The sequence below is a fragment of the Gopherus evgoodei genome, chromosome 10 (genome assembly GCF_007399415.2).
Source record: "Gopherus evgoodei ecotype Sinaloan lineage chromosome 10, rGopEvg1_v1.p, whole genome shotgun sequence".
Lineage (NCBI taxonomy): Eukaryota > Metazoa > Chordata > Testudines > Testudinidae > Gopherus > Gopherus evgoodei.
Window position 1 is genome coordinate 25,786,629 of NC_044331.1, and position 13,316 is coordinate 25,799,944.

Consider the following 13,316-nt stretch of genomic DNA (forward strand, 5'->3'; position numbering starts at 1 on the left):
GGAACGCGCAGCTGGGCGAGCCCCCTGCATATCGCAGGCATGTGCCTGGCTCGGCGCCCGCTGCCGCCGGGCTGTCAGGCTAGCGCGTCCCCTTGGCTGCGTACAGCGCCCTCTGCGGAGACAAACCCCACGCCTGCCCCTCGGAGCTGCAGGCGCCAAAGCCCTGCAGTGGGGCTGGGAAAAGCCGTGGCTTCCCCCTCCCTCCAGTCCTCTGCCACGATCGCCTGGAGAGAAGCCCGGGAAAGGATCCCCTCCAAGCCCCTGCTATTTCTAAATGGGCCATAGCGCCCGGGAGAGGGTTTTACGCTGACTGCTCCTCTGTAGATTTTCCTGTGGTTTGTATTATCCATCGGTAAAGTCTGTAAAAAATCCATAGCTACCTAAAGCCATGAGTCTGCCCTCCATCAGTGCAAGCAAACTGCGTCCACGTGGAGACCACTGAAATCCTTAGGAGTCCGTTCTGCAGGCCCGTCAGTGTCAACTAGCACAGTCAGCTGGCAGGATCAGGGTTTGGCTGCACTTAAAAGTTAGGTGGACATAGCTACAGTGCACAGGCAGGTCAAAAATTCAGGACTTAGAGCTCTGTAATTATGTAAACTTAACACTCAGAATATTTCCATCAACCTACCTACCTCCACGCTAGATTAAGCAATGGAAAATCCCTTCACTCACTGCAGAAAGTGTCTACAATACAAAAAGAAGGGGGAGTACTTGTAGCAAATGTATTTGAGCATAACCTTTCATGGGCTAAAACCCACAGGTGTGTTGTTGCAGGGCTGTAGCCCTGCTGCTATGAGCCCTGGTAGCGTAGGCATAGCCTGAGACCTGGTCTACACTAGCACATTAAGTCAGTTTAACTACAACAGTTAGGGGTGTGAATAATCCACAAGCCTAAGTGGCACAGTTAAATCAGCCTAACCCCCACTGTAGACAGCACTAGATGGACAGAAGAATTCTTCCATCAACCTAGCTACCACCTGGCTGGGAGATGGATTACGTATGCTGCTAGGCAAACCCTTTCTGTTAGCATAGGTAGTGTCGATGCTGAAGTGCTACAACAGTGCATTGTGCTGCTGTAGCATTTCAAACATAGACAAGGCCTAAGACTTCACAGTAGCACATTCTGATGCTTAGTGGGAAGTCACTGCAGCAGCAGAGCTAGAACTCAGCATTACCTGCTCAAGCATACACTTGAGCAAAATCTCCCTTTACCATTAGCAGCCCAGGTCCCATGCCACACAGCTGAGCAGAGTTCTGATTCCATCTAGTACAAGGCAGCAGGCAGTACATAGGGACTCAAGGGGGAGGGATAGCTCAGTGGTCTGAGCATTGGCCTGCTAAACCCAGGGTTGTAAATTCATCTTTGAGGGGGCCATTTAGGGATCTGGAACAAAAATCTGGGGATTGGGCCTGCTTTGAGCAGGGGGTTGGACTAGATGACCTCTTGAGGTCCCTTCGAACCCTGGTATTCTATGATTAACACTAGCCACTCACTACAATATTGCAACCCACTATACACTTCACTTCAGTCTTAAAGAGCTGTGTATCTCACACAGTATTATTTATGTGGATTGCAGCAGTGCCCAGAAAGTGCTAGGCACTTTCCCAAGATCTATTCTCTTCAGGAGTATGGTAATCTGAAAGAAAGAAAAAAAAAGGAGGGTGATAAAACACACAGTCCAAGGGTTCAGAGTGATGGCTGGCTCACAGATTAGTACATGCACTTTTTGTGTTATTTTATTTTTTACTTATTGCTGGCCATAAACTACCCCCACTGTTCTCCTGTCTAGACATTTCTAATTATACTATCTATTGTTCCCTCGCTTCAAATGTACAATCACTTCCCAACACTTGGGAATATATTTTGCTCCTCAGCTCTGTATATTTTTGCCATTTATTTACTCCTGAGCGATGTACTTATACTGAATTCTGTAGCATAGTCCTGCCCTTAGCTGCTAAAGTTCAGGCAGATCTGAACCAAGAACTGATCCCTATTGGTTTGCTCAATGTTTCTGATAAATAGCAAATAGTTAAAAAGGAAAACCATTTCAGTGGTCAGCAGGGTGCAATTTAGCATTTCCACAGTTGAAAAAGGCTCTTGGGACTGCTTTTGTCTTGGCCTATTCATATTTCAAAACCCTTTTAACATTGGACACATATGCTCACGCTTACAGTTTATGGGACAGAATTTCAGCTTGGCTGCCCTGCTACCCCTGACTCTTGAGAATGTAGCTGTGTAAGTCAGACTGGAAAAGTTGTTACAGAGGGTATGATAGATAAATTCCAAAAGATTCCTCAGGGGCTGACTGAAATGGGCCCCTCCCTGGTGCTTGACAGAAAGTCCATCAGGGAGTGAAAAATCCCACAAGGTTTTGGATAGGACTAAAAACCAATGTGTGTTGGCAATGTGAAAACATCTTGACAGAAAGACACTGTCCATATGTATATGGTTAACCTTGTATTATTTTTAATTTGTCAGACTGTTTATTTTCTTTCGGTTTGGGATGGGTTATACTGGGCATGACCATTTTGGGCACAATGGGTAGAGTTAAATTGGGGGTGCAGAGTGTGATGCTGAGAGGTACTGATAACTGCTTTGATCACAAAGCTTTTTGAGAATGGATTTGAATGCTCCCTTCAGTTAACATAAATGTCGTAATGAGTTAATCAGAAGCCGCCCACCGAAGACAACAGGAGGTAATGAACCCGCTCAGGAGTTTAGACTGTGTGGTGGAGGGACGGGAGTTGGGGGAGTGTCTGTGTGTGGAATGCCAAGCAGTATCCTGTTATCACAGCATGACCCTGGAAAAAACTAGAGAGAGCTTTTGAGTCTGGTACTGGCTAAAGAGGCTTGGGAACATAAGCTAAAAACCTGCCTCTTTTGTTCTTGGTTCCTCCCCTGCATTCAGAGAAGCAGCACTTTGTACCTTCCTTCTAAATAAACAAGACTGCATCAAAGAAAATACCAGACTCTATCAATTTCTACTTCCAACAGGAACATCCAGGGCCTTGAGCTTTGACTACCAGCTCACATAAAAAATGGGGAACAATAAGAAGACAGTAGAAACACAGTGGGGAAAAATACATACAGATCAAAGAAGCCTATTGGAATTTAAAGGAATGCAAAAAAAAAAAAGGGAGAAATCCTGGCCTACTGAAGTCACTGATAGCATCCCATAGACCAGCAGGGCCAGGATTTCACACAAAGAATATATTTGGAAAATAAAAGGCGATGAAGGGGAATTAAAGAAGAAAAGAAAATATAAATGGATGCCTGGAATCTACAAAAATTCTATTCAATTATGGTCAAACTTTTATATTTTTGCTGCATATAAATGATATTTATTTTAAAATAAGTATGTCTTCCAAATTTTATAAGATCATAATTCTATTGACATAACAGCACCTCACAATAACTGCTCTCTCTCATGCACTGACACCAATCTTTTAATGTTTGTATATTTGAATTCCACTATTTATATAGTAACTTTTCTCTCATAGTACTGCTAATGCAGTGTATTTATTAGCTTGATTAGAGGTTTCTTTGCTAACAATAGTGACAGTTAAGCCTGCTTTATAACTTGGAATGGACAAAGCTGCACAGCCTTATAAAAATTTGTACTTATTAATTTGTACTTATTGTCGCATAAGCTAAGCAAACACACTGAATCTTCCAGGCTCTCTTGCATTACAAGAACTATTCTTCAGCTTAAAATACATTTGAAATGACCTAAAGAACATTAAGCACAGAACTGCTACACATCTTAATTATTGCTGAGTGTAACCGCTGCTCAATTAATCTTTACAGGCTCTCTGCTAGCTGAACCCAAGTGCTTTAACAAGTATTCTTGGTAAATCTTGCATATTACATTTATGAAAATGATGAACACGAATGTGTCACATCAGTCACGTGGCTAGCTGCTAGAGTAGACAAATGAGTAGAATTAGTCAAAATGGTATGTTTTATTAAAAAAATTGTCAACATTTGAAGTTTCTAATTTTTTGACAAAGTTCCTGAAAATTGAAGAAAAAAAAAAAGGAGTTTTTTTTTGCTTTCTCCCCCTCTTCCTCTTTTCAGTGGCAAAATGGAAAGAAAATGGGGTGGCGTGTGGGTGGTGAGAGGCAGGAAAAAAACAAGCAAGGAAGAGAAACAAAAAAATGGTTTTTGTTTCTTTGGGGAAAGTAATCAGAATTACATTTTTTTTTCTATGCAAAGGCGATTTTTAGTCAAAAGAGTTTTACAAATTAGGGTCCCAGTCCTGCAAACATGCACATATTTAACTTGACTGTTGTGAGTAGTTCCACTGAATGTTACCACTGAACAGTAATAAATTTAATAATGTATGTGTCAGTATTAGCAGGATCAGGCTCTATCAGGATATCCAGATACATCCTTTTTGTGTTTTAGTTTTGCTGTATTTGCATCCTGTACCTTATTGGAAACATGAGTTCAATTAGGCTCTCTCTCGGTCTACTGCCAAGCCTGTAGAAACTATGCTAAATTTGTTTCAAGTGGAAGTTACTCCTGGTATTTACCGCAGAGCAGCTTTGCTCACTTTCTGGTGAGTGGTCTATATATGGGTGGTGTAAATCAAGGCTTCCAAGCCTTACATACTGTTTAATGTATATTAATTTCTGTTGATGAAAACAAAATGTTTTAAGCAACCATCTGCATACTACAAAAGGAAAAAAATAAATAAGAAATCCATAAACTTGATATTAGCCATTTATGTTTCAACATTCATATCAAATTAATACAAAACTGTGCTTAAATTTGTAGGAAAAGTAAGTGCAAAACAGATTGTCTTGCCAACTAGTCAATGAAAAGAATGTGTGTGTAATTTAAAGCATTTGTTTTCTTTCATATGATATGCCCTCCAGCTAAGTAAACATGCAAGCTGAGGCAGCATATGACTTGAAATCTAGTCAAATACTTTAGAAGTAATCATCCTTGTTTCAATTCACAAGGCAAAAGTTATCACCAAATGTTCAAATGCATTTTTCTAGACAACCTGTAATTTGAGGCAAATTGATAGCATAACAAACAATGAATGTCCCAGAAGTTCATGTTTAGGGCATGTTAGAGGTGTATTTATGTTGGAATAAAATAATTTACATTCAGGGCCAAAATTGCTGACAAGTCTTAAACCCATCATGCACTGCTGTCAGCCTAAAATTATGCTCCTAACTTTTTTGTTCATGTTCAAACAGATTATATCCCAGATTCAAAATTTTGCATGCACAAAAATTAGGCCTGGTCTATACTACAAACTTAGATTGATGTAAGTCACCTTGCATCGAGCTGGTTGTGCATGTATCTATGCTTAAATTTGTCTCCCACCGACATAGTGGTAACTACTTCTCCAAGCAGCGTTGAGCCATAGTTGACGTACTGAGGTCGATGCAGTGCGACTGTAAACACTGCCTTACTTATATTGACCCTAACAGTCCTCCAACAGCTGTCCCACAATGCCCCACACTGACTGCTCTGGTCACAATTGTCAACTCCACTGCCCAGGAGTCACAGAGAGCAAAAGTCCTCCCCTACTCTACCCTTTAAAACTCTCAATGTTTGAAATGCATTTTCCTAATTGTCCAGCTTGGTGAGCACACCTACCAAGTCAGTGCTGCATTAGACTTCAAGCAAAGGGCCTGGAGGATGAACATTGCAGACACACTGGAGAAGAAAAGAGCAAACAGGACAAAGGTTCAGGAGTCCCAGCAGGAAAAGGAGAGCGAGATGCATGGATATAATGGGGCTTCTCCTGCAGCAAACACAGATGCTACAGACTCTTGTGAACGTATAGGTACAACAATCATGGGTTTGCCTCCCTTTGCAGTCCATAGAGTAGTCCATTGCAGCACCTCCCTACACTCTTCCCTCAACATTCCACATGGCATCAGAGGCCACATCCCTTCACCTACCACTCCACCCCAGGACATGAAGGACAACCATAACTTCACGTACACTGACCTGTGAAAGCCAGTTGCTGTGTGTGTGTAGGTAAAAGGGACACACATGATCTTTCCTTGTTACATTCTGTGCCATTAATTTATTAAGTTATCTATTTGCTTGTAAATTGCACAGATTTTTCTTTGCACTGATACTGTTACTGAATACAATTCTATTATTTGGAAAATAATTAATCTTAATTAGTTTACAACACATGCTGCAGCGTGCCTAGTAATTCTGAAAGCACCCACTTACGTCTTATTGTACAATGTGATGACTCATCGGATCAGTGACACAGTGTAATCATCATAAATGTTCAGCAGGCACCACAAAATTAATAGGTGCAATGACAGTGTTATATTCATAGATGTGCACCAGGCACAGTTCTTAACAGGCCCCAAATCAGCAGACCAGGTAGAGCACAGTCCACAACACATTACTGTGGCTCACTGTTAAAGTGCTCTTTCAAAGCTTCCCTGAGCCGTGTAGCTCCACACTGAGCTCTTCTAATAGCCCTTGGGTCTGACTGTTCAAACTCAGCACACAGCTGCTCCAACTCCATTTTCTATCCTGGCAGCAACTTTTCCCCCTTTGCTTCACAGATATTATACAAGACACAGCAGGCAACTATAGCCATTGGGATGTTTTTTTTCACTGAGATCCAATCTCGTGAATAATCAACGCCAGTGTCCCTTCAATCTACCAAAAAGGACATCCAACAGTCATTCTGCACCTGCTGAACTGGTAGCTGAGTCTTTCCTTGGTGTTGCTGAGGAGGTGGCCAATGTAGAGCTTTATGAGCCAGGGGAGCAAGGGGTAGGCCAGGTCCCCCACAATTATGATTGGCATTTCAACATTCCCAATGGTAATTCTCTGGTTGGGAAAGAAAGTCCCTGCCTATAGCTTTCTTAACTTTCACTTTCTGTGAAACTTTCATTTTAAATCTGTGTTCTTAGGGGGTATCATGCATCTTCCCTAACCAGCCAACATTGATGTCAGTGAAGTATTCCATCAATGTCTGTATAACCATAGAAAAGTGGCTGTTGACATATTCTGTGGCAAAGTGGTCTGGTGCCATGTGTGTGCCATTAATTGTTCCACCACAGTTCGGGAACCCCACTGCTGCAAATCCATCCACTATGTTCTGCACATTGCCAAGAATTACAGTCCTCCATAGTAGGAGACTATTAACGGCCTTGCACACTTGCATGACAAGAGCTCTGACTGTGGATTTCCCAACTTGAAAATGATTTACCACTGACCAGTGGCAATCCAGCATTTCAAGTTTCCATAGTGCGATCACTACTCACTTCTCCACCATCAATGCAGCTCCCATTCCGGTTTCCCTGCACTGGAGGACTGGGGTGAGGTTGGCGCACAGATACAGGAATGTGGCATTGCGCATCGGAAAGTTCTGCAGCCACTGCTCATCATCCTAAGCCTGCATTATGATGCCATCCTACCAGTGCTAATTTCTCAAGCCCAGAAGTGATCCTCCACCATCTGCAGCTGCTTCATGACGTGACCACCACCACCAACTTTGAATTGGTTCTCGCTGTGTCCCACAGCAATCCGTCTTCCAAGAAATTGTCACTTTCACCACTGATTTGGTTCTTCTTATGGCTCTGCAAATACCAGAGAATCATGTGTCCTGTGCTTGCAATGCTGATGGCAATAGCGCAGAGCTGTGCAGGCACCATGCTTCTGTCAGAGATGGCGGAGAGCAAGGAGAGCCACGTGAGTTCATGGGATTTTTAAAAAAGATGAGAAAATCATGAGAAATTATGGGATGGAGACAGTTGCACACTGAGATGTTGACCCCTTGTTCCCAATCACCCCTGCACTACTCATTTCTGCCCCACCATGCATAGCCAAAACGTCCAAAAACAGAGTACTGAATGGTAGCAGGTTGTACAGTGGGATACCTACCCATGGTGTACCACACTGTGCATTGACACAAGCACTCCTGGTAAGTATGTACAGCACAGATGCAAAAAGCCAAATACACACATGCACAAGTGGTATGCTAACTGCGGGGGGTTTATGCCAATGTAACTTGCATCCACCAAAGTCTGTTGTTTAGACATGGCTTAAAATGCCAGTACTTAGGAATACAAGCTGAGGCATGCAAGTTCAAAGTTGAAGATTTGTCTGATAGTGTTAAACAGCAAAAAAAATTATGTATACCATGTAGTGTAAAATTAAATAAAATATAGAAGCTAACATTTTCAAACCTAAGCAAGGACTGCTAAAAATCAGGTCCCACTTATTCAGGAGTCTAACCATGGATTAATAATAATTTTAGGCACCCAAGCCTGAAAATGTTGGCCAAAATCACAGAAGTTATAGGTTAATAAATTCCCTAATTATATTCTCTAGTCATCAAAGTGCATAATATTTCTTTCCTCTCTCCATCAAGGATAGATAATACAATGATAGCAGTAGTAGTAGTGATAATCAAATGTTTAATCATAACTCTGATAATCTAATCTTTGAGGCCAGCTTTTTTAGATGGGCAATTTCTCTATTCAAAAATGTTTTCCAGCTAAGCAATGAACAACATAAGGGCAACGCTCTGTGGGACAATAGAGGAAATGCACTTGCTTAGTTCTTTTGGATTGTCTGAAGTGGGCTTTAGTTCACGAAAGCTTATGCTCAAATAAATTTGTTAGTCTCTAAGGTGCCACAAGTACTCCTCGTTCTTTTTGCTGATACACTCTGAAACCTATCTTCTTTAAGCTTTTCCATTTGTTCCTGTTTATCATGAAAAATAACCAAGCTCCTATTTAATTCTCTCAGTCTTCTCAAGAGTCCTCTGTGGGCTTTTCCAAAGGCTGACCTGATTTTTGTAATAATTGGTTAGGCACGTGCTCTTGGAGCCCAGACTCTCCAAATGCCTTTGTTAAGGGAGTTATAAAATTATAAATCCTCAGGGCTGTTTTATACATCAATACACATGTAATGAATTTATTTTGGGGAAACGACACCATTGAAACTTGAACTGGGGCAATGCCAAAGTGAATTCTCTGCTATGAAGCCAATGGAGTAGTTATGCTAAATTCAGCCAGCAGTCTCGGTTGTAGACATAGCTTTCCATTTTTTCCCTTAGAGCATGTTCTCAATTTTAAAATCCAGGCATGTCACTGCATGGGAGCTGGAGGGTTGGCAGAATGGCAACATGTGGGACCCTCCTCATTCCTTATGGGTGTACTTTGTGCTAGCTGAGAATCGGTTGGCATGGAGGATGCTGGCAAGGGAATGAGGGTCAGGTGGGTCCCAGTGAACTAGTGGCCAAGAACCCCTTCATAATTGACTCTCAGAGTCTGAAGCCAGTTAGCAGAGATGTCTCATACATCTTTGCAAGACAGGCAAGATGGGGCTTTGTACCAAAGAGGACTTATGCGTAAAGAAATCCTGCTGGATCAATTTTTCCTTTGTTTAGTTCATAGCTGGTTCCCAGCTCTTTGTGTATTGAGCTATCCAACTCATGTCACTGAAATCAGCTGGCAGTATCTATACATAACTGAAAATTCAGGGGGCAAGCCACCAGAGCCCACAACAAAATTCATGTCTTGGCTGGTGGCTCCAGAGTCCTGCATTCAGAGTCTATCCTCTCCAGTTTGCCTGAAGCAACTATTATTATGGTTCCTCATTGGTTTCACCTACATAGTAAGCTTGCTGAGTTGTTTAACCTCTCATGTTTCAGGAACAAAATGGTCCCGCTAATCTGTCACATGCATACTCCATTAGAGGACTCCAAAACAGCAACTGGATTTCAGTGAGTGTATTCACATTGCATTGAACAACCTTGCTGTCAGAGCAAAGGAATTATATGGCTTGCCCTTTTCTCCATAGAGGAGAAAGGTAGCTACACCTTTGGGTTGCATTTACTATGTCCTTGAGGGCAAAAAAATTAGTGGAATTGAAGCAGAATGCTCCGACATCACCCCCACGATTAAACAGCAACTGAGGCCAACATCTTAGCATCAAAACGTAATTTTACAGAATGACTATTATTACCATAGCACTACAGTTATTTGCATTAATCACTAGGAGATCCATTCAGCATTGCCACAATTTTCTAGATTAGCAAATAAGTGAAGAAACATGATTAAAAAAACCCACCAATGTGACCACCCCCAAAAGTTTACTTCATTAATTTGTTTTGACAATTGTCATTCAATTTTAATTATTTGGTATACTACTTCAGAGTATACATTAGTAAGCATCCTGCAGTGAGTCTGTTTTGGAAAAGTAATTAACTTTAAGTAACATGAGATCTGTAGAAGAGAGGGAGAGACTGATTAGTGGTGTACGGGAGAATTCTGGGGGAAGGCTCTGGGGCTGTGGCGGGTGCACAGAATGTGCCCCTTCAAAAGCAGTGCAATCCTGTGCACACCCCCGCTTGCTGGTGACCCATGATATTGTGTTTATTGGACCATCAATACTACTTACAAAGGCAATCACACCTCCATTGCATTTGATCGTTCACAACAGAAGGAATAAAGGAGCAAGCTATTATTCCCTGACTAGAAAACACCATTGACAGAACACACATCAGGTACAGTACAGTGGTACACACACACAGAGGAAGTTAATTCAACATGAAGAGAGACATGACTCACAAGTACAATATCTGCACCTCGGCGGTGGTAAGCCAAGTCAACTAGGTGTAGTCTATGTAGACTACTTTCACCCCCAAGACAGTTAAATGGAGGGAGCCTCCACCTCTTGCTAGCAATCATGGCTTCAGATGAATTGTGGCAAATTAGCCGCTCTTTTGCTGGCCTGCCTGACACAGAATATGAATGCATGACAGCAAGCGGACCCCAGGGCTGTCTGTAATTTAACTGTCTGTGGCTTCCTTAACCAGGCATCCCAGTGACCTAGATCCGTGAATCCAATTAAAATACTTAATTAAAAGTGGCACTACAAGAAATCACGACCTTTCTAATTGTTCAGGAAAAGGGCACCACTGCGTCCACGGGTGATGTACTCTTTTAAAGTATCCCTTCCCAGCACTTGCTCCTAGATCTAGGGAGAAAAAGCAGGATATTTTACACCTGTAATTAGGCTTTGTAGGGGGAGGAGAACAGCAATAAAAGAAGCTAAGACTGGTGGGGGCAGGGGACAACTGTGGAGTGTTCTTCATTAACATTTTTGCTTGTTTTTTGCTGTATTCACCCACCTCTACCTTTGTAGAGGAAAGCAGTAGTCCTGAGCCCTTGTCTAAAAATCCTGGAAAGTCCTGAAATTAGACAACAAACATCAAATCAGTTATTTCAAATACATGCTCTGTCTGCGTTTGAACACTATGCCTAGATAGATGAACTTCCTTTGCACTTACCTGCGTTACGCCTAGTAAGTAGGACTTTAGAGGTATCCGTCTCTAAATCTGAAAGCTTCATGCTCTGTTAACTGCTGGTGGCTCAGGGAGTTCTACTGCTGCATCTAAGGGAGTCACAGCATCTAGTCCACCATAGCTGGAAACTAAGGATTTGAAGTGGGGGCTAGTGGGATTAGAGAGGGATTACAGAGGGAAAACATTTATGTGGATCTCCAGGGCCTCTGTAGAGCACAAAGCAAAGCTATGGAGAGACCCCCCACTAAGAGGATAAAATATAACTAAGGAGACAGACAAATTAGGTGAACAAAGGAGGACAGCTATTGAAAAGTAATGATGGGCAAAACTACTAAAACAGGAGCATTGACCTGAAACCAAAACTATGTACAAAGCTTTATAGGACAGTGAACGGAAGAATCTCACCTCAGCTTTCAAAGTCCATTGTGGCAGAGGCTTTTTCTGTAGATGAGCACCAACCTAAGAGAAAATGGATTAGGCTAGTTGGACATGGGAGATACATGACAACCTCAGGAATTTAATATGCTAGGTGGAACTGGCAGTGTCACCTACAGTTAAGTATACAATTGCACGGACCACCTTAATCCTGGCATTTCCTAATTTTTGAGTACTTGACTGTACAACATTAATGGTCTTTTAATACATTACACACACAAAGTTATGTTAAAACACATAATTCTCCTACACATTGTTGCTTAAGTCACCCTCTAGTCCTCCTCTTTTCCCGAACACCAGCTGTGCTGGTCACATGCATCAGAATCTATTCACATGGAGCTATGCAAGTTCCCTTTTGAAGTTGAAAATTGTTAACTGCCTCTTTATGCTGTTGAGGCCGAAGTGTTCTGCAGAGGAAGGGTGCACAATTCCACATGGGATGGCAACTGATTAGCCTGAAAAAGCCTGAGCTAGTTTGTAAGGCCTTGATTCTGCAAATGGCAAACCTCCTACTGATTTCAAGGGTGCAGAATCAGGTCCTTACTGGGGAGGACTACTAACCATACGGAGAGTGAAAAAAGTGACTGTGGACAAAAGAGATCCAAACAGAATCATTCACGCACCAAGGTCAGGTACTAAATAAACTAGCAGAGCTATAGGTATGAAGGTCAAGACTGGGATAGCAGGAGTGTTAGAAGCCAAAACTGAGGTGCAATGGTAGAAATTCAACCTGGCACAACAACTGATTCTACCACCAGGCAGCAGTACAGTAAATTCCTCATTTACAGACCCTCTCAACTAGAGGAGAATTAGAAGTGGTCTCCCTTTTCCATCAATCAGAGGATCCCTTTCCTCTTAAAACAAGCTCAGTCATCGTTCCACAACATTCTGTGGAGTCCAGTATCAAACTGTTCTTCTCTTGTGGGTTTAAACACACACAAAAATCCTTTCACTTTCAGTTTTGCAGAAAAATTGGAATGGAAAGTATTTGGAAATCAAACTTCCAGTCAGTATGATCCCTGAATTTGGAATCTTGATCTCAAGAAGTTCATTATACCTCGACTTAGTGGGTTTTGTATGAAGCTGAAACCAGATTGTTTTCCTTGGTAGAAAATGAGTTGTTGCTTTTTCAGCGTTCAATATTCTAAGCATGCAGGAGGCTGACATGACAGATGTCATCATTCATGGAAATGCATATGAATTGGGTTTTTAATTTTTCAATCTGTTCTGCAAACTAACCAGCCCCACAAACTCTGCTGTGTTCTACACTATTCCAGCTGAGTCAGAGCATTAACTAGCATATTAGGCCAATGCACTACAGATCCAACAGTCATCCATCTCCATAGCAGATAGTAGTGTTTGCCTCCCTAAGAGAGAAGCTGAGCGACCTTGTTGATGCATGAGTAGCATGCACCTTCAACTGGCAGTTTACACTGCTCAACAAACTAAGCATCCTGGGGAAGCCTTAAGCGTGCCCTTCCCATTCTGTATTTAAGGATTGAGAGGAAGTCAGTTTCTGCAGAGCCAGTTGCATAGAGATCAGTGCTTTTGCTGCCTTCAGAGGGT